This window comes from Eupeodes corollae, chromosome 1 (genome assembly GCF_945859685.1).
Source record: "Eupeodes corollae chromosome 1, idEupCoro1.1, whole genome shotgun sequence".
NCBI lineage: Eukaryota > Metazoa > Arthropoda > Insecta > Diptera > Syrphidae > Eupeodes > Eupeodes corollae.
In genome coordinates, this window is record NC_079147.1 from 38343892 (window position 1) to 38364631 (window position 20740).

Here is a 20740-nt window from a genome sequence, read left to right on the forward strand (position 1 = left end):
GAATAAGGGAGATAATTAATTTTCGACCCAAAAAGTCTACACAATTTCCTTCATTCTATTTGAGTCTATCCTCGGATATGTTTTCACATAAAGAGCTTCCATATGAAGGTTGATGAATTTGTTTTTGTTTTATTTATATCAATGCACTTTATATAAAAAACAAAATGGCTTAATATTGTATCTAATAAGGGGATGAAACAAACTTTTGCATGCTTACGTCAGCTGTTTAGGATCTTTTACCGATATTTGTTTTTATTTACATTCATAATCATAAGTCTGCTTTTACTTCGGTACGATCTTTGTATATGAAAAATGGTGTATATGAAAAATGGTTTGTATTCAAAGCTTTTTTCCTTTAGATAGAGCTTTATTGTAATTTCATATTAGAAGAATCAGGATGGAAAATAAATAAGATAAGAAAGAGGCAGACCATGATTTACAATATGCTTTCAAACGACTAAAAGAAGTCAAAAGACTAAAAAAGTTAATTGACTTAAAGTTAATTAACTGCAGTTAAAAGACTTACTGACTAAAAATTCTAATACCCCAGTACAAAAGAATTTGTACTGACTAAAAAGACTAAAACCAGTTAAAAGAACTGCAGTTAATTAACTTTTAGTCAATTAACTGCTTTTTTTAACTGCCAAGTCAGAAAGTAAGTACTGACTGCTGACTGTTTTTTTGCAGTTAAATTTCCCAGTCGCAGTATTAACTTACATTCAAAAAATTAGTTAATTAACTGCGACTTAATTGAATGCATTACCCAAAAGACTGCAGTCTTTACAACTCTGATAGATAGGATATGTTTATGATGATAATGAAGGAATGTTATTGGTAGCTAAAAGGTACATACTACATTAGTTCTTTACTATAAGTTTTCAGAGCTAACATGGAGTTTTTACGTTCAGTTTATTTATTTTCTTAAAGTTTAAAAAAATAACAAGCATACGTACAGGTACAAGAAATTGCTATTCATGTGTTGTTTAAGGTCAGGCTTTTGAGCGTTTTGGATTTTAGTTATGAGGTGACACGTAAGCAGTAGTTGTAGAAGTTGTACGTAATACCTTTATAAGTAGGTATAATATGTATACGTTGAAAAAGTGATTCTAATAGAAATTACATATACTCTTTCTGGCCCGTTTCTTTAACTTGTACTAAGTATTTATTATTTTATATAGGCGAAGGCAAGTAAATCATGTGTGAAACAACCTTATTCGTAAAGAATAATATTTTAAAATCACATGTACAAAGGTACCAAGATAATACTTCTTGATAGACACTTTAAAATAGATTGTTGATTAAATATATCATATTCGTTAATCCGATAAAGTTGCGCTACATGAGCGGCCATTGTTGGTATTTACAATAATTTTAGTTATAAAAATACATAAATATGTACCAAATGCACTAATTTAGATAAAAGCTAGGAATGTAATATAATTTTGTCAAAATAATGCGCTATTTTGGGCTCATGCACAGTTAAAATATTAAAAAAAAAAACTATTTTAAGATTCAAAATTACGCCCGAAAAATAAGTTTGTCTTCAAAAATTTAAATGCCATTTTATAAATAAAAAAACATTTTATTTTTCAAATTTTTTTTATGAAAATCGTTAGAGCGGTTTTTTTTTAAATTAATTTTTTATATATAAAATTTTTCAATTTTGTTCTAAAAATATTTTTGGTACGCAATAGTTTAGAGATTGTTAATATACGCTATACGTTTGAATTTCGTAAAAAAATGTTGACCCGTTTTTGAGATATCGAATTTTGAAAAAATAAAATAAAATATTTTTTTAAAAATCCAAACAATAAAAAATAGCACTTTTGATAATCAAATATTGTTAAAGCAATATAAGAGCTTATTCAGAAAAAAAATTATTAAAATCGGTTTATAAATAGCTGAGAAAATTAAAAAACAAAATAACGGTTCTATGAGCGGTACCTTTCCTGAGCAATACAAAAATTTTTTTTTCCTATTAAAAGAAGTCAAGTTAAATAATTAAATTTTAGAGAAAATTTAAAGAAAATCTATCGGTTTGTTTTTGAGAAAATTCGAATTTTCGTTTTTTGACCAAAAAAATTGTATGGTGGCCACTGTTAGTTTTGATCTTAAAAAAAAAATGAAAAAAACGCCTAACGCGAATCTGCTCAAAACCTTAACTTCCAAGTTTGAACTCAATCGGCCCAATGGTTTAGGCTGTAGGAGCGTGGACAGACAGACAAAACCGACCGGACGGAATCGCGGGACCCACTTTTTTCGACTTGTCTACCATCGTAATATCATGTTTGATTAAAATCCCGAGTTCGAAATTTTGCACGAATGCAAAACTTGCCATATAGTTCCTATATGTCGCAAGTAAAAATGTATAAAAGTGGGTATAAATTAATTTTCGACTCAAATATCTCTTCAAAAATTTAAAATATTGGCTTCAAACTTATTTCATTTCACAGAAAATATTGTTTTCAATATTCAGTAAATTTTATATAAAAATACAACAGTCCGTTTTTTCATAAAAAATAAAATCTACAAAAAATAGTACGCAAATTTGGTAAAAATTGATACCAGCACATATAGACAAACTTTTAAGCAGACGGGATGGGAAGTTATCAGTGTGGGTCGCATCGCAACCTCTTTTTCAATGAGTTTTCGAATGAATAACAGAATTGATTAAAGTTTTTTTTGATTAGGTTCATATTTGTTTAAGAAATTAAAAAAGGTAGCAACGATTTATTCTATTTCCAGACTAAACAATGGGTTTTGTAAATGAAAAACAAATCTAAAAATAAAACTTAAAGTTTTAAGTCAAAGCTAGGTTTTGTGTGATTAACAAGCTTTAGGTAGAGACTAAATTACATTATATTACATTACAAATGGACAGAGTAGAGAAGACAGCACCTTCAACGACTAGACTATGTAAGACGATAGCAACACAAGACAGAAGGACAGAAGAGAAAGAACACATGACAACAGCACGTAGTAGGTTTTGAGACGGTCCCCCATCTGTCTACAAACCACTCTCACTAATGCTTCATTTTGTTGATAGCACTTTTAAAATAGCTTAAGATAGATTCATGTAGATTAAGGTTGCTTTTCCAGTTTAAGCTTGTGTCACTAATAAGAGCTTAAGTTCCTACTAATTAGGTGCACATATCTCTGAGCAGATAATCCGGATAGTTTTGAAGTTTTGATTAAAACGGGATTTCTCTTTTGAGCATAGGAAAAAATATTGGAATTACACGCATTGCAGTGCAAAATCATTATATTCATATGAGATTGCTATAGAATTGCAGGGAAATCGAAGTAGAAAACGGAAAATAGGCACTTAAATAAACGTCAACAAGCTGAAAACAAAGGTAAGGATTCATGTGAAATAAACCTTCGAAGACAAGGGCAATTGCGAAGAAATGATACATAATATTACCTGCTTAATTGCAAAGGCTATTTAGTCGGATTTTTCGTATTCTATTGAACTTAAACCGCTTAATTGGAACAGTTGGTCAATGAAAATATAAAACATTCGTCTCAATCAATGCCACTGACGACGATGACGAAAAGGATCTGTTTTGCTATTTGTTATCTAATTTGCTGGCGTTTTCAGTCCTTCCAAGTTACAAAAAATTACTTTGATTATATTAATACATTTATTGATTTTGTCTTGTTTCAGTTTGATAGTTGCAAGTAATTAAATTAAATACGGGAAACTTTCGAATACGATTTTTTGTCAATTTAGCGAGGAAATCAATTGATCGAGGTGCAACTAAGCAGAAATTACTGTACGTAAACCCAAATGAACAAGAAAAAAATAAACCAATTTCCTTAAAACAATTTTAAATCTCGGTTTCCATTTTGAATAAGACTTAGAAAATAGCCATTTTTGAATTTTATAGAATTTGTATAGCCACTGTCGAAAACATTTTAAATTATCAAAACTATCTTAAAGGAGCTACCCATCCTAGAAAAGCCAGCACAACAGTACAACTTCAAGGGAATGACATTAAAATGATCTGTACCCGTGCTTAATTTAAAGCTTAACGGTCCATTTTATTGGATCTAGCCAAGGGCGAATACAGACCTTTAATCAGGGTCGGGTCACACACATTTAGATGAGTTTTTACTCACTGCTTAAAAATGTTCTTTAATGTTTTGTGTATATTAACCATACATTTACAGATTTTAATTGCTAAGTGGCAACTTTAGTTGTCAAATTATTTTAGAACCCTATTGTCTAGTAAGGTATGGTCCTACATATAAAAGCATTCTAAGATTTCAACAGTTTTCTAAATTTGCCATATTTAAGAGTTAAATAGTTTAGAGGGCATTTCACGGAGAAATGAAAGACATTTTTTTGAAACGTACTTGTATCTTTTTTCGAAAAATAAAATATACTTTTCTTATTTCCATTTCTATTAATGCGAAAAATTCTACAAAAATTGAAGAGAGACGATCTGATATGAAGAACTGTCGGGCTTTTTTTGACGTAGTTTTTTTTTCGGACTTAATTTTCGGGAGTCTATTATTATTATCGCTGTTAGTCTGCTTACTCGTATTTTGCCCTAAAATGAGTCAACAAAACTTAAAAATTGTAGAGGGACATAAGTGCAGTTAAGTATATTATTAAAAAAAATTAAGGTAAACAAATAAGTTGGGGAGAAACGTTACATGTTTCAGCTTTTATATCAATAAATATGAAACATTTATTATGTTTTCAATTAGTCATCACAATTAGTTAAACAAAAAGTGTCACTTTTGCTGTTTTTGGGACATTGATATTATTGAAATTCGTATTTAAATCTCATTCATTTGAAAAGTATATTTATGTATTTAATTTTGTAAGATCTTTTGTATTCAACATAAAATTTGTAAAGAACAAAAATACACGACTGGGTAGCTAGAACTTGTTAATATCTTCCAAAAATTCTGTTTAAAAATATTTCCTATATTTTGAGATTTAAAAATGTAACTTATTTTTTTTTTTGAAACTCATTTTAAATTTTAAATTTTGGCTTACAAATATTTTTGCTAAGCACTAAATAAAATGCTTATAAATAAACTTTTACATTTAAATTTCGTTATCGAGTTTTATAAACAACATCAATATTTTTTTTTAAATACAAAAATGACATTTTTAATCATCAAAAATAATCATCAATTTGATCATCGACAAGATCTTGCACAGAAAAAGAAGATTGTTGAAATCGGTTTTTAAGAAACCTTACAAAAAATTAAGGTTTTATGAAGGGTCGCTTTCTATGTTTTTTTTGTAGAAAGATTTCTTATTTAAGGTTTCTTCTTAAGAACCTGAACATTTACTCTTTTTCGTAGAAAAAAAATTTTATGAAAATAATTTAAAGCATGACTTAAGTTTCTTTCAAATTCTAAATTAAGTGAAAACAAAAATTTGAGTTGTGTTTGACAGCAAGCAGCTTTTTGGTGAATGTCCTTAAATTACTAACAAATCTTTAAATGAAATCTTTACGTAAACAACTTGGCAGTATAAGTTTTATTGGTCAAAAGTTAATGAAATTGCACTGTGATTTTGGAATAGGGCTGAATATCCGATTCATATTATGCTCCAGGTCCAGTATTCAGTTAATAAAAGTAGAACTTTTAGCAAAAAAGTTTAAGGAAGTAAAATACAAATGTTGTTTTTATGTACAAAACATTGATAATTCAAAATATAATGAGTGTTATGTCTATTAACGATATACGATTAGTTTAGAATTAAAGGGAATTCCTTAAAAAAAAACAAAAAAATTATCTCCCATGGGGGAGGGTCGGTATTGACCCCTTCAACCAACCCCCCACCCTTGCATCGACTATTGGCTCTAGCTCAATTAGAAGTAGACAATGTACGTTATGTATGCAGTATATACATAGCTGCACGACAGTACAACAGAACTTTCCTTGACTTATCTAATCATCGGTTAGGTAACATTGATTTAAACCTTCTTTTTAAATGAAGGCAATAGGACTTACCATATACAGTTAACAAATTTGATGAACTAAAATTAGTTTATTTCTGTTTTTCTAATGTTATTTTCTTCAAACAAAGTCAAAATTATTTTGTGATTGAGTATTTCAGCTTTGAATTAACAGAGTCATTTAATTTAAGGTTTATATGTGTTATAAAGTTATTGTAATCGTTCCGATTTATATTATTGAAAATGTTGGTATTTCTCGACGTTTTATGGTCCCTAGAGTCGAAATAAAAGATTTTTAAAGAGATGTCTGTGCGTGCGTGTGTAAGTTCAAGAACCAGTAAGGATATTGACTTATAATACATTTTGTTATACAGATAATAATGCAGAAAGATGCAGAAAGTACTCTCAGAAAAATTGCGAAGGTTATTTTTTTTACCATATCAATTTAAAAAAAAGATGAACATTTTGGGTAACCCTAAATATCTCACGAACCAATAACGCTAATCACTTAAATTCAATTTTAAAGTTTGTATTGTAACGCTTTACCAAACAAATATATTTTTGAAAAAAAAACTACAAAAAACATCTAATATATACAATTTTCCAGTCACAGTGTTAGTTGCCATACTTCTCCGAAACAGCTTAACCAATTTCAATGAAATTTTGCATATACATTCGTTAGGTCTGAGAATAGGTTTTTATCAATTTTTTATATTGCTAAGTGTTATTGTATAAAAAATATTGTTAATTTAATAATTTTAAACTCGGCCAATAACTACGCAAGTAATAATTGATTAGTTATCCTTTACAGGGGCTGTAATTGTTTATTATTCATTTTTGTGTTATTCAAAATTTTTAAGTTAAGATACCAAGGATGTGTAGTTCTTAGAAAAAGTTCAATTATCTGCAATTCAGACACCACTGGACCCATTGAGCAGTTTAACTATCGGTACGATCCGGATTCTAATCTGTTCTTAAAGTCAATTCCAACACTTAATTCTTGTTTCCAAATTACATCGTTCGAGCAACAGAAATAGTTAAGAATAATGCAATCAACAAATGCCAAAACTTCATTTCAACATTCAAAATCGAAGCCCAAATTTATCACAAAATGGGCTTATTACTGCCAATGGCGAACGAAGCACTTAAATGTTTACAAATTTACTTTATGGGCGGTGAAGATAGACGTGTGGGTGCGCACGTTGTGGATCTAATAACCCCGACTCACTTTTTGCCAGGCGCATCGTCGGCGACCTGGATGGTCTATTGAATGAGCACAATGAATTGTTGAAAATATTCAAATCACACATGCACAAATTACAAAGTGATAATCAAGCTATTGTCACCAATCGTGATAAAACGCCTGTTGGAGAGCATATTTGTATAGATTAATTGCACCTGTTCTTGACGATGTTGCTGAAATCCTGGTTGGCGATCTAACGCGAGAAATCGAGATTCGTAGAAGTAATAATAATCTACAGTTTATTGCCGATACACACCGTTCATATGACGCTCTCCAATATCCGCTCATATTTTGGAAGGGACAAGACGGGTATTGCATGAATATTATACAACGAGATCCCGCAACTGGTGCCGAAACAAGAATGTCAGCTCGAGGGATTTTTATGCGTATCGGTTGAAGATTAGACATGATCAAAACAACGTTATTCTACAATGTCGTGAGCTTTGTCAGCAAATCATGTATACAGACAAAAATTGAAGTCTTTGATAAATTTCATTACAAAATTAAATGGATTTGGTTCTACACGTTGCTGGATGTATAGCGTTGATTGGCAAAAGTGCGGATTACCTCATGCTCATATTTTGCTTTGGTTAGTCGATAAAATACGTCCTACGGAAATCGACAGTAAAATTTCTGTGGAAATTCCAGATCTCTCTATTGATCAAATGTTTTTTGATATTGTTACAACAAACATGATTCATAGCCCATGCGGCAATATGAATCGTTCATCGCCTTGCGTTCCAGATGGAAAGTTTTCCGAAAAATTTCGCTAACGATACGATCACACATGTTGATGGATATCCAACATATAATAGAAGAAATCTCGATAATGGCGGAAAATCATTTCTTAAAAATATTAACAGCGCAGACATTTACATTGATAATCGTTGGGTGGTCCCATATTCGCCTCTGCTGAGTAAAACATTCAATTCTTATGTTAATTTTGAGTTCTGCAGTTTAGTGAAGAGCATCCAGTAATCAATTATTACTGCGAATCCCTATTATACACACAGATGTGCCAATTCAAATCAATGCCTTCAATATGCACATAGATTGGCATTTGCAATAACAAAATGATTTCATCTATAAAACAATTTTGTGCAACGAAAAATAACGTTTTTAAAATTTGGTTAAATTTTGAGGAGAATAAAATTGATATTTTTTTAAACATTTACAAAAAAAAATTACTCAAAGTTGGTAAAATTTGATTTTCGACTCAAATATTTTTGTAAAAAATTGAGATTATGGCTTATGGTTAAAGACTAAAAATCTCGTTACCAAAAATACATTTTGAAATCAATTCATTTTATGATATGCTAAATATTGTTGGTTATTTTTAATTTTTTTAGATTAATTTAACTGATAACTTTATTTAACAAAAAACAAACTTTTAAGCAAGGCAAAACGACAGACGGCATGATAAATTATTGTGGGTTGCATTCTAGCCTCTTATTTAAACTTACTTTTTGATGGGATAAAGTTTTAGAAATATTAATGTTAAAGTGAGTTTTTAGCTTTTTGAAAATATTTCAAAAGCTTTTTAAGCGCTTTTGTTGAATTATAAAAAAAGTAGCTTTGCTTATTTTTAAAAAGCCGAACGCTGTTTTTAAATTAAGTTTAAAACTCAGATTTTTTAAAGTGTTAATGAAAACTACTGAACAACATTGTCTAGTACCAAGGTTAGCTTAATCTTGTCATGAGAAGTATTTTTTTTTAATTAACCGTTTGGTTTCGACATAAGAACTTGTTTCTTTACACATTTTATTGACCATAATGATTGGAAGTTAAATTGACTGCAAAAAAGGGCTTAAAAGAAGTTTTGATGCTATGGAAACTATAGATACTCTATAGGGTTTATGATATAAATGCCCTAATTATGATTAAACACAGTGCGAGTTATTAAGAGAAGAGAAATACCGATGGCAATGGTATTAAATTTCTGAATAGGAAATATTGAAGCAGGTAAAACATTACACATTCATGTAGTCCGACTTAAAAAAAAAGAATCTATGTTCCTTAAAGTATGACTGAAATTGTGTTCAATTGTAAGCTGATGACCATTCCTAGAAGTACGGATATTGTGGTTGAATTGTTTAAGGGAAAGAATGCAAGTAGCTATTTCACTATAGCCTTGTTTGTGAAAATAGCGATAAACCATGATAGGCATGAGACCTTGTGGCGGTGTTCAAGAATTGGAAATGTTTTTGAATTGTTTCCTAAAGACTCAAAAACCTTATTGGGACACAAGCTAAATATGAAAATTATACTAACGTTTTGGAGAGGTAAAAAACTTCTTGCATCTTTGAATACGTAGCAGCATTTTTGTCAGATATGTGATCTTTTCACAAGAGATGATTCGTTATGCATATTCTTAGAAGTAAAAGCTGTCCAGTCTTCTCGATCCAAGTATAACCCATTAATGGTGGCATTGGGGGAGGGATTTGAGGCAGTAGAAAGCATTAAGTATTGGAAGTATGTAATTTTACACGGTTTTTGATTCCCCGAAGATCATTTGTAAAAATAGTAAGAGTTTTTATAATTCTGTCAATTGATTTGGATTAACTATATTTAATCTTGGTAACAAAAGTATTCTTTGGGTTAAATAGATTTTATCCGATTTGCAATTAAACTAATTAACTTTGTAATCATTATCTGCACTGGTGTCTGCGTCAATATCGATGAAGCATAATGACCCGCTAAAGTTCCTAAGTAAGTCGTTGAGATCATTCCCGTTGGATTTCTCATACTATCAAACGGTTTCCGTAGTAGTTTTTTCTTTAACCAGGTCAGTCAGTATGTCGATCTGTACTCGCCCCTAAAGCCTTAGACATTGGGTCAGTCAAGTTAAAATTTTGAAGTTCAGGTTTTCACAATCCCTTGTTTCATTTTTATAAAACAAAAAATAGATCCCCTCACAATTTTTTAGTAAGAAATCTAAAATATAAATTTTCTCAAGAATCGACTGATAGGATTGTACGAAGTGAAAAAAAGTTCTCATCTTGGAGTATTTCAATTTAATGTCTGGGATGGATGGGACCTCTACGTTTTATGCAGCATGCGAGCGACTTTTTTAAGAAAGCACTTTTCATGACAAGAATTCCTCCTAGCGTATTTGTCAATTCCTCGCAAAGAGGCATTACCCGTGGAAAAATAACTGTAACTGGAACAGGCAGGAATCGAATCAAAAACCATTTCCTTCAATATAAAATATTGATCCAAAAGGGTAATCTTCCCACTCCCCGGGCAATAGTTATCTTATTTTTTTAAATGTATTATTATTTTATGATAAAAAGAAGTCATAAAGGATGACCCACACATTTTTTGAAGATTAAAAAAAAAATAATTTTTCTTTTAATTTGTTATTTCAAAAACGGTTAAAAAGTTTTGAAATTGAAATATTTTACGGACCTACATAAAATTTGAAAATTAAAAGTTTTGATGATATTAGAAGAAGAGTTAATAATGAAGTTTTCTCTGTAAAATTAAATGATATTTAAATTTTTGAAGATAAGCAAACATGTTTTTCTTTGACTGAAGGATCAGGTTTGTGTGGCCTATTCATGCACTTAAGCCTTTTTTTGATTTACAAAAAACCAGAATTTAATTGAATGACATCAGCTAAAAACCATCAAAAAGGCTAAAGCTGTATGCTATTAAACCTATAATGCTGTTCGAACAATTCTATACTAAAGGTCTTTCAAAGTTGAAATAAATATAAGTAGGTGTGTTTCTAAGAAAAAAGTACATTAACACATTATTTTTAGACATTGAGAGTACCAAAAATGTTAACCACTATTAATATACATAATTCTCTATGTTTTCATTAACAAAAGGTAGGTTAGGTTCCTAGGTTCCTACTACCTACTATAACTTCTGCTTTTATATTATAGCACCATATTATAGCTTTTGTTAAAGGGAAAAAGGGCATTTGACTTTTTTGTTATTATATTATTTACTATAGGTACAACAACAATAATAACAACAGAACAAAACGCAAAAAAAGGAAAAGAGTGAATTCAAACTTAAGTAGAAAAGTGTGTAAGGTAAAAATAATTTTCACTTTATTACCAGCTTTTCAAGCAAGTACCTTTAAGTGCAGCCAACTCTTTGTTCCAACACAAAAATATTCTCGTCCTTTATAATTTCATATACCTCTCTACACTCTTTACCTACATTTTACAGTGTGTATAGTGTACAATGTACACTATTCTATAGGTAACGTTACGTCGTATATTCTTAAAACATAATATAAATGTTACGGTCGATTTCTTTGTTTCTTTATTTTTGTTTATTGTTGTTGTTGGTTGGCTTTGGCTTTGGCTTTGTTTTCTTTTTATTTTTATTTATATTTCTTTTACATTTTGTTTGTGTGGTTGCTAAAAGGATACCTACATAAAAATGCTAATGGGTAAAATGTGCTTTTAAGAATAATTACCCTTGCTATATATGCAACAGCGAATAATAATGGAAGGACCTGAACCTTATTTCCATAGAGTTTTAAAGTATAGATATGTATGTAGTGTAGAGTGTATAATGTTTGCGTTTCGTGTATAGGGACTTTAACGTTTCTTTTACTAATTCTTGCTTCTAGGTCATAAATTCATTTCATTGGTGTGTGTTTTTTTTTTTTACTTTTTTTACTTTTATTTCGGTGAAAAGGGGGATTGGATTTTGGTGCTGTTTATATTGAACATTAACCAACCAACCAAAATTTTAACAGTGTTAATATTTTTGTTGATGTGAAAATACCAACAGTTTTGCATATTTTTTCCATTTATAACAACTCATAATGTATTAGAAAAAAAGGAAAATTCAGTTTTCATGTTAACTTTTAATTTGACACTTTGTCACTAGATGAACATAAGTCATTTTGTAAACGCCAAAATATTTTAAGTCGTTTTAAGGAGAAATAGGTCCTTTTAAAAATTGAGAAAATATTGCATCAATCACGACATTTGACATTTCTAGACTTTTCAAGTTCACACATCCGTGTGAATGTGCGTTAGGCTATAATTTTAGAATTCCTTTTTTCATAGGGCATATCTCAAGAACAAACCTAAATATGCATTTCAAATACATTTTTGTAGAGTTAATATAAAAATCGCGATACACTAAATTAATCTAGGCAGTTTTGATGTAGCAGTAAAGAAGTGTCCAATTTTCGCCATTAAGAATACCCTGAATTTCATCTTCATTAAGAGTATTTTTTCTCCAGATTGATCTTCTGATTGAGTTTAAAATATGACATATGCCAATGAAATGACATATGTCTTCTCTATTTCTCATATTGCACAAGGTGCATTCCGTATTTTGCTCGCTTATGTAGGGTACGTAATTAAGTCTGAGGAGTTCGCCTCTCGCTTTAATGATAGTACTGATAACATCTAGACTATTTTGGTCATTAAAGTAATTATTTTCTCCCAGGAAATTGTTTAAAAGCTTATACGAGCTTCTTGTTTGACTTTGATGACAATGTTCGATGAAAGCATTTCTAGCTGATTCTTCAATTTTACTTAAAAGGGTTTGCAGGTTTATTCTTAAATAATCTTCATTTTTTAGTTGGAGTGGAACATCATGCTCTAGGCTCAGTCTTCTCCATTTCGAAAAAAATTGTTCACTTCTGTTTTTGAGATGCAAAGCGATTTTATTTGTGAGGCGATGATAAGGGTGTTTCAAGGTCTTTATTATATATGAAAAGTGTAAATCAAGAGTGTACAAATACAGTGGAGGTAGACCAGTTTCGAGGTGCAACATGTACGTTGGTGAATTTTCTGGAAGTCTGAATATTCTTTTTAAGAAAAAACGTAAGAGTTTATCTACTTCTTCAAACTCTAGAATACCCCAAACTTGTGCCGCATAACACATAATTGATCTGACTACTGCCTCAAAAATTCTGTATTTTGCACTTGAAGCTATATTTCTATTGCAGAATACTGTTTTCCAATTACAGTTTATCGCGCGTTTGGATTCTTTAAGTTTTTCTTGTAAATGCTTTTTGAATGATAGCGTAATCCAAAAACCGAGGTATTTATATTCCTTAACAGTTTCCAGTTTTTCATTTCCCCAAGTCCAACTTTCATTCCTTGCAAGACGACCGCCCCGTTTCGAACCACCATAACTTTTGTAGCTGTATTTATTTTTGGGTTCCACCGTTTTGCAGTAACAATAAAGTTCATTTATCATGATCTGGATCATGTTGGGAGATTCAGAGTGAACTACAATGTCATCAGCGTAGAGCAATATTTTTAAGGACATTCCATCAAAAAGAACTCCTCCCGGAAGAACCGTAACTAGATCGTCTAAATAAATTGAGATGAGGAGTGGACTCAAGAGACATCCCTGTTTACACCAGTTGTTGGTTCGAACCAATTTGAAAGAATATTTCCTCCCAAAAGGCGACTTATTTTCTTCGTAGAGCTTTTGAAAGATTCTTAACATTTTTGTTAAAACTAAAAGGTTGCTTAGTTTGAGAAATAGAGATCTTCTGTCTATGCAATCGAAAGCTGCCTTGAAGTCTACGAAGAACGCATACATTTTTTTTCCTTTTTCCACATACATACGAGCAATACTTATTAGAGAGAAGATATTATCTACTGTTGAGTACCCCTTGCGGAAGCCGGCTTGAAATTCGCTTAACAGGTCATTTTAGTTTATCCAGTCTGTTAAACGTTGAAGTAAGATGCCTGTGAAGATTTTCATGACAGTGTTTAAAAACGATATACCTCTGTAGTTACTGGGAGTTTTTGGATCTCCTTTTTTTAAAATCGGTAGTATTACACTTTTCTTAAAACTGTCAGTGACTTCTCCCGTGGACCAAATAAAATTGAATGTCGATGTTAGTTTTACTAAAAAATCTGTTGAAGCGTTCTTGAAGAACTCATACGATATGCAATCTTCACCAGGGGCTTTGTTCAATCCACTACGGTGTATGACACTTGTAACATCTTCAAGCAGTATAGATCGGTCTAAGAAAATGTTCTGTTGATATGGGAGTGCATATTCCATGGGGTTTGGATTTGGTGGCGGATTTAGTAGTTTTTTGAAATGTGTAGCTTACTCTCCAGCTTCCACTTTGATATTTTGCGAGAACAAGGCTCCATTTACCACTTTGGCAGTTTTCCAGAAAGAACGACTGTCTTTGATGTTAACCAGGGCTGAAGATAAACTTTGTGAAGAAGAGCTTTTGTTTTTGAGCGCATAAAATTTTGTAGTTTTTGTTAGCCTCGCGATACATGATTTTAGCGTAATTGGAATTGCATCTTCTTAACAGGAGGAGAAAGACAAATGATTTTTTCCTTGCAGATTCGCCTTCCCAATCATACCATTGTTGCTTGCCTATTTTAACTGTTTTTTTTCTGCAAAGGCTTCGCTGATTTCATAATACACGATGTAAGAATATCTGAGCCCCATATAAACTGAAGGTCAGTTTCGTTTATAAGGCTAACATTGAGGTTTAGATTCGCTGTATACTTTTGTAAATCTCTTTCATACCACCGTAGTTTAGGTAATAAATACTGTTGTTTAGGCTGAGAATCCTGCAGGAGCTTAATATCAACTTGAACAGATATGGGTAAATGGTCTGAGTAGGTAAGCTAATTCACTATGAAGTCAGCAATATATTTTAGCCATATTCCCTTTGCAAGACAATAATCTATCGTTGAGCAAACAGTACCCCTGATAAATGTGAAATTACCATTTGTATCGCCGTTTGTTCGTCCATTTAGTAAGAAAATCAACATAATGTTATGTTTTGCAACATTTAAAACATAATAACAAATAAAGTAATAATTGCATATATTTAAAAATGATGCAATTGATATCTTTGGCGTAAAAGCACTTTTTTTTAAACTTTCCATTTAAATTCATAATTTAAACCGGTTATTCAAATTGAAAATGATTACATTTCTAGACTTTTGAAGGCTACTAGAATAAAGATCCGATCCGTGTAAATGTGCGTTAGGCTATAATTTTAGAATACCTTTTTTCATAGGGCATATCTCAAGAACAAACCTAAATATGCATTATGCGATACACTAAAGAGACTTCTAAATAAATCTAAAAATGAAGTTGGATGCAACTACAATCATGATAACTTTTGGAACAAGTGTTCTTTTAAATTTAAATAACATTTAATAAAAACTTTAATTTTCAAAAGTTTTTAATTTTTAGTTATTTTAGCTATGAATTAAGTAAGGACACTTTCGGTGTTGTGAAATAAACCAATTTTCAAAATTGGCCTTATTATTCTTTAAAAAAAAATTAAATAATGCCAATTTTTAGCAAATGGTCATATTACACTTTGACAAAGTGAAATCAGGCCAAATTATTTTAAGAAATAAGACCAACTTATTTTTACGGTGGGGTATGGAACCCTCTTGCTTAGGCACACTATATGATTTAAGTTAGGTGCGAGATTGTGTTGAAAGTGAAATAGATAGATATAGATTTTATTGAATTAAAGTAAAATTTACAAATTTACAAAACAACAAAACACAATGAATGTTAAAAGCCCTCAGTTTTTAACTTTTCAATATTTATAAAGAGATATATAATTTTTGAACAATATTAAGTTCATAGATCCTTACTAATATTTAAATGCGAAAGTAACTCTGTCTGTCTGTATGGTTCTCAATCACGCCTAAACTACGGAACCAATTTCGATGAAATTTGGCACGAAGATATTTTGATACCCAAGAAAGATCATAGTCTACTTTTCACCTCGGGAAAATGACGCATGGTTAGGTTAGGAAACGGACACACTTAGGCCAGTTTAATGGCCCATTGTTATACCACATGAATCTTGAGGCTTCCTCCTAAGCTCAATATAAACCGTTTGAGTCCCTTACGAAATGAGAGGCAGATTATGCTGATATGATTTAGATCGTTTAGATCTTTAAAGAAGAATTCTCCTAGGTAATTCTTGCGTTTTAGAGCCAGAGCACGGCATGTACAGAAAAGATGAAGAACTGTTTCCTCCTATTACTCGTCCATACAGCTTCTGCAAAAGTCATTTGAGAATACGCCTAGTCGCGTGGCGTGCTTTCCTATTAGACACTGTCTGGCTAGGACACCTATTATCGAGCTTATAAACGATCTGCTTAGAGATAGCAAGCACCTTGAACGTTTTAAATCCATCGTTGGCCACATGTTTTTTGTAACCTGACACGTGGTGATGTTGTTCCACCTGGTGCCTGCCCACCTCACAGCGTATTGTATTACCAACAGTTTACAAGTAGCGATTGGTATGCCAGTATGTGCCAAACGTGGTAGGATGGGCCGCACTGTACAGTTCCTGGCGAGCTCATCTTCCTTACGGTTATCTGGAATGTCTCTATGGCCTGGCACCAAGCAAAGGAGAATATTGAACTGTTGTATCATTAGAGATGATCGACAGTTATAGACTGTTAAAGAATTTGTAGAGACAGACTCCAGTGATTTGATAGCAGCCTGAATATCTGAGAAAATACTGATATCAGATGTTGATATCACGTTTTTTTTAAGATATGACAAGACTTTTTTTATCGCTAACAGTTCCCCCTGGAACACGCTACAATCATAAGGATGGCGAAATGAGAGCTTTGGAATTGATTCTAAATACCTAAGAATTACGGAGTGGCCATTGTTGTTGTTAGTCCACTGCGACGAAGCTTTGAGGCTAATAGCAGAGCTTGCTGCTAAAAGTTTGCTTGCTTAAAATATCAAGAGGTGTTAGGTAGAGTAAGGTGTCCAGTGCAGCAGATGGGGTAGCCTATCTGAACGTTGGACTTTATTTAATTTATCCCGGTTTACTCTTTTCTCTAAAGGAGTCCACCATACTGCCACACCGTTCATTAAAATGGGTCTGATTACAGATGTGTATAGCCAATGCGTGATTCTGGGTTGTAAGCCCCATTTATTACCTATAGCTTTTTTCAAGAAAAGAGAGCTACAGTAGCCTTTTTGACTCTGTTCTGTACTTTGCGCTTTCAATTTAGTTTTTATTTAAGACAAGCCTCAGGTATTTAGCCTCGTCTGAGAATTTTAATAGGATTCTTCTAATAAAGGGAGGGTTGACAAATGGAATTTTGTATCTCCTCGAAAATAAGACTAAATCGGTTTTGTGTGGTTTAACACCAAGTCCACACCGATCAGCCCAAAATATTAGTCTGTCTAAGGCATTTTGAAGAGTTCTTTTAAGGTGTTAAGATGCTTTTCTGAAACTGCTATAGCAACGTCGTCTGCATAGGCTATCACTCTGAAACTCTCCGCATCCAGACTAGCTATTATTTCAATCACCACTAGGTTCCAGAGGAGAGGGGATAGAACACCACCTTGCGGTGTCCCTCTATTAACGAATCGTCTGGCAGAAGTGTTGCTCAGGTTTGAGTTAATTATTCTGCTTCTAAGCATTAAATGATTTAACTCCTGAAGCGAACTCTCTATATTTAGAGATGTTAGTGCAGATGTGATTGCAGATGTGTCCACGTTGTTAAAGACACCTTCGATGTCAAGGAAAGCAACCATAGTAAACTATTTATTATGGAGGAAATATTTGACGGTGCGTACTAAGGTGTGTAACGCTGTTTTCACCGATTTACCTTTACAGTAGGCATGTTGAGACGAAGACAGAAGTCTTGTATCAATACTTGCCTTAAATGGATATCAATCAATCTTTATAAGGTCTTAGGAGGGAATGATAATAGACTTATAGGCCGTAGATCTTTAGCGAGCATTTACCTGCTTTGGGAATAAAAACAACTTTAACTGTAGGGGTAAATCTTACTACACTTTAGGGGTTTATCCTCGATGGCCACTCTTGACACCAACTGTTTTGATCTTGTGTAACTTTCAAGGCTTTTATGGAGTTTTTCAACCGATTTTTACTTTTTACATCCCCATACCTGTGATCCATATAAAAGTTTGTTCTCAACTAATGTTTCAAATACTTTAAACTTGCTTCTATGTGCTATACACTTATTCAAGAAGAATTGTTTTTTTTTTCAAGTCATGTAATTAGTAGTTTCAGCCTTAACCAATTTTTCCTCCAAGTTGTTTTCCATATTTAAATTATTTGTAACAGTAATGCTAAGGTATTTGTAGTCTCGCACACATTCAAGATCTTCGCGATTAAAGCTCCATTTCCATTTAATGCACTTCGTAAGCCACCACTACTCTAAATAACCACAATCTTCGATTTATCGGTATATTTACTATTTAATTCCATTGCTGACAATACTGGAAAACCCTGTTAATCATGATCTGCAAACAGAAGTGACTGAATCCTCATGGTTGTCTAAAATGTTGTCTATTAATAGTGTAAACAGAGTAGGGCTTAATTTAAAACCTTGTCTTACTCCCTATGAGGTTTTAAACCAGTCTGAAAGTTCTTCACCTCAAGAACTCTACCAAACTTCTATGATATCCCAAGACTATACAGCTTATAGAATAGTGCACTTTTTCCTCTGTTTCAAGAAATTCTCTACCAAGCTCCTGAATATAAAAATGTTATCTATTGCTGAATATCGTGGTCTAAATCCAGCCTGGAACTCTCTAAGCAAGTATCTGGTTTCATTCCAACTAACAAGACGCTTATCCATAATCGTTGTAAATATTTTGTAAGTTGCATTTAAAAGGAAATCCCTCTATACTTTCTTGTGGATTGGAAATATAATAGCATCTCGAAATTACAGTTCTCCCTCCAAAAATATATTAAATAGTTTTAAAAGGTCCGCTTTGAGCATGACAGTAAAAGTGAAATACAACCTATGTGACTTTATCGCACTTTGTTTAAGTGTAATATAATAATTTCAAGTTCTTTTACACTTTACAATAGTGAAATAAGGTTTTTGAAATTTGTTCCTTTCTTCGCTTGGCTTTATTTCCCGGCACCGACACTCTCTTTCGGTAACGAAATTTTAACATCAATATTTCATTAGAATCGAACAATTTTAAAGACAGTATCATTCGCAAGTCCGAAGATATTTAAGTCAAACTTCATTATTTTTTTACGTTTGTTTTTATGTTAAGATGTGACAATTTTATGTTTTAAGTTAAAGAAAATATAAACAACTTGAATGAACGTCAAAAATTCTCAGATCACTAATGCCATTGTAATAGTCTATAGTAGGATTGTTTTAAGTGTTGGCTTCGTCTTTGTGATACGTCAGGACATGAAAATGTTAGATGAGACAATGTCCCCTTTTGTTCTTTGTCCATGAGGCTTCTATTAAAAACATGTGCAAGAGCTTGAATTCCAATAGCATGACTTCCTATTAGACAGCAAGGACACCTGTAACGGAGTAAATGTGAAATATTATTAAAGAAATAAGTTTCTTTAAGCTTTAAGCATAAAGCATTGGTTAATCTCGTTTATTTAACAGTGGTGATAATAGTACACCTGTGGTTCGTTTTTGTATGGTACCATGCTCTAGCATAAGTTTACAAGTAACTAAGGGTATAAGGATGTTAGATTTTGTTGTCTAACAAATGCAAAATTGTTCTATTTTATGCAAGTTCGTCAGCTTTTTCTATTTTCCTGGAAATATACTATGATGATGGCACCCAAATGAGGTGAATGTTAAACAACTCTGCCGTTTTCGCAAGTGGTGATCATAGTTCCACGCTATTATTTAGTTTGGGAGGCAGAGTGCACTGATTTTATGGCAACTTGACTATCTAAGTAGATACGTAGACGATATAACGTTATTTTTTTTCAACCAATGGAGGACCTTTTTTGATGACCAGAAGTACTGCTGGGAACACGTTAAAGTGATTATGAACATAAAATAAGAGACAAAATTTTAGTCTTTTGAAATAAACAACTCCACTAGTGACCCCGTCATCTAATCTAGATCCATCTGTTTCGAAGTAAATTGCTTCGTCTTCCAAAAATACTCATTCTCCAAGGTAGATCTAAAAGTCTTGAACAGTTGGCAGTATTTGTTGAATTTTGGAGAAAATGTAGTCATGTTACAATAAAGAGAACTGAATGAGTTCGGAATAGTGGAGCGGGCAATATTGTTATTGATTCACAGCGTAGAAGCCAAATGGGTGTATTAGTTGTTTGCTCAAGTTATCTAGCGGTTTAAGATAGAATAGAACATCAAGTGCAGGGAAAAAGATATAGAAATACATAAATATCCCAGATGTTTGATCGGTTTAAATGACCACCTTGTATTATGTGTTTGTAGACTCCATTTATCTCCATTATACTAAGGATCTAACCCTGGCCACGTAAAAACATCATAGTCTCAAAGCAACAACAAGCCTCGGATATGGACGGATTCACTGTTGACAACTCACGCAAACGAAATAAGGACAACGAACTTCGGATATGTACGTGGAATGTTAGGTCCCTTAACAGAACACGTGCAGCCGAACAATTAGCGGAAGCCCTAAAGTGCTGCAAGGCAGATATTACAGCCATCCAAGAAGTGCGATGGGATGGACCGGGCAAACGCAAACTAAAAGACTGCGATATCTACTACGGCGACTGCTACCGAGAACAAAGACAGCGTCTATTTGGGTGTGGATTTGTTGTTGGAACTAGGCTCAAACAAAAAGTCTTGAGTTTCAACAGTGTGAGCGAGCGCAT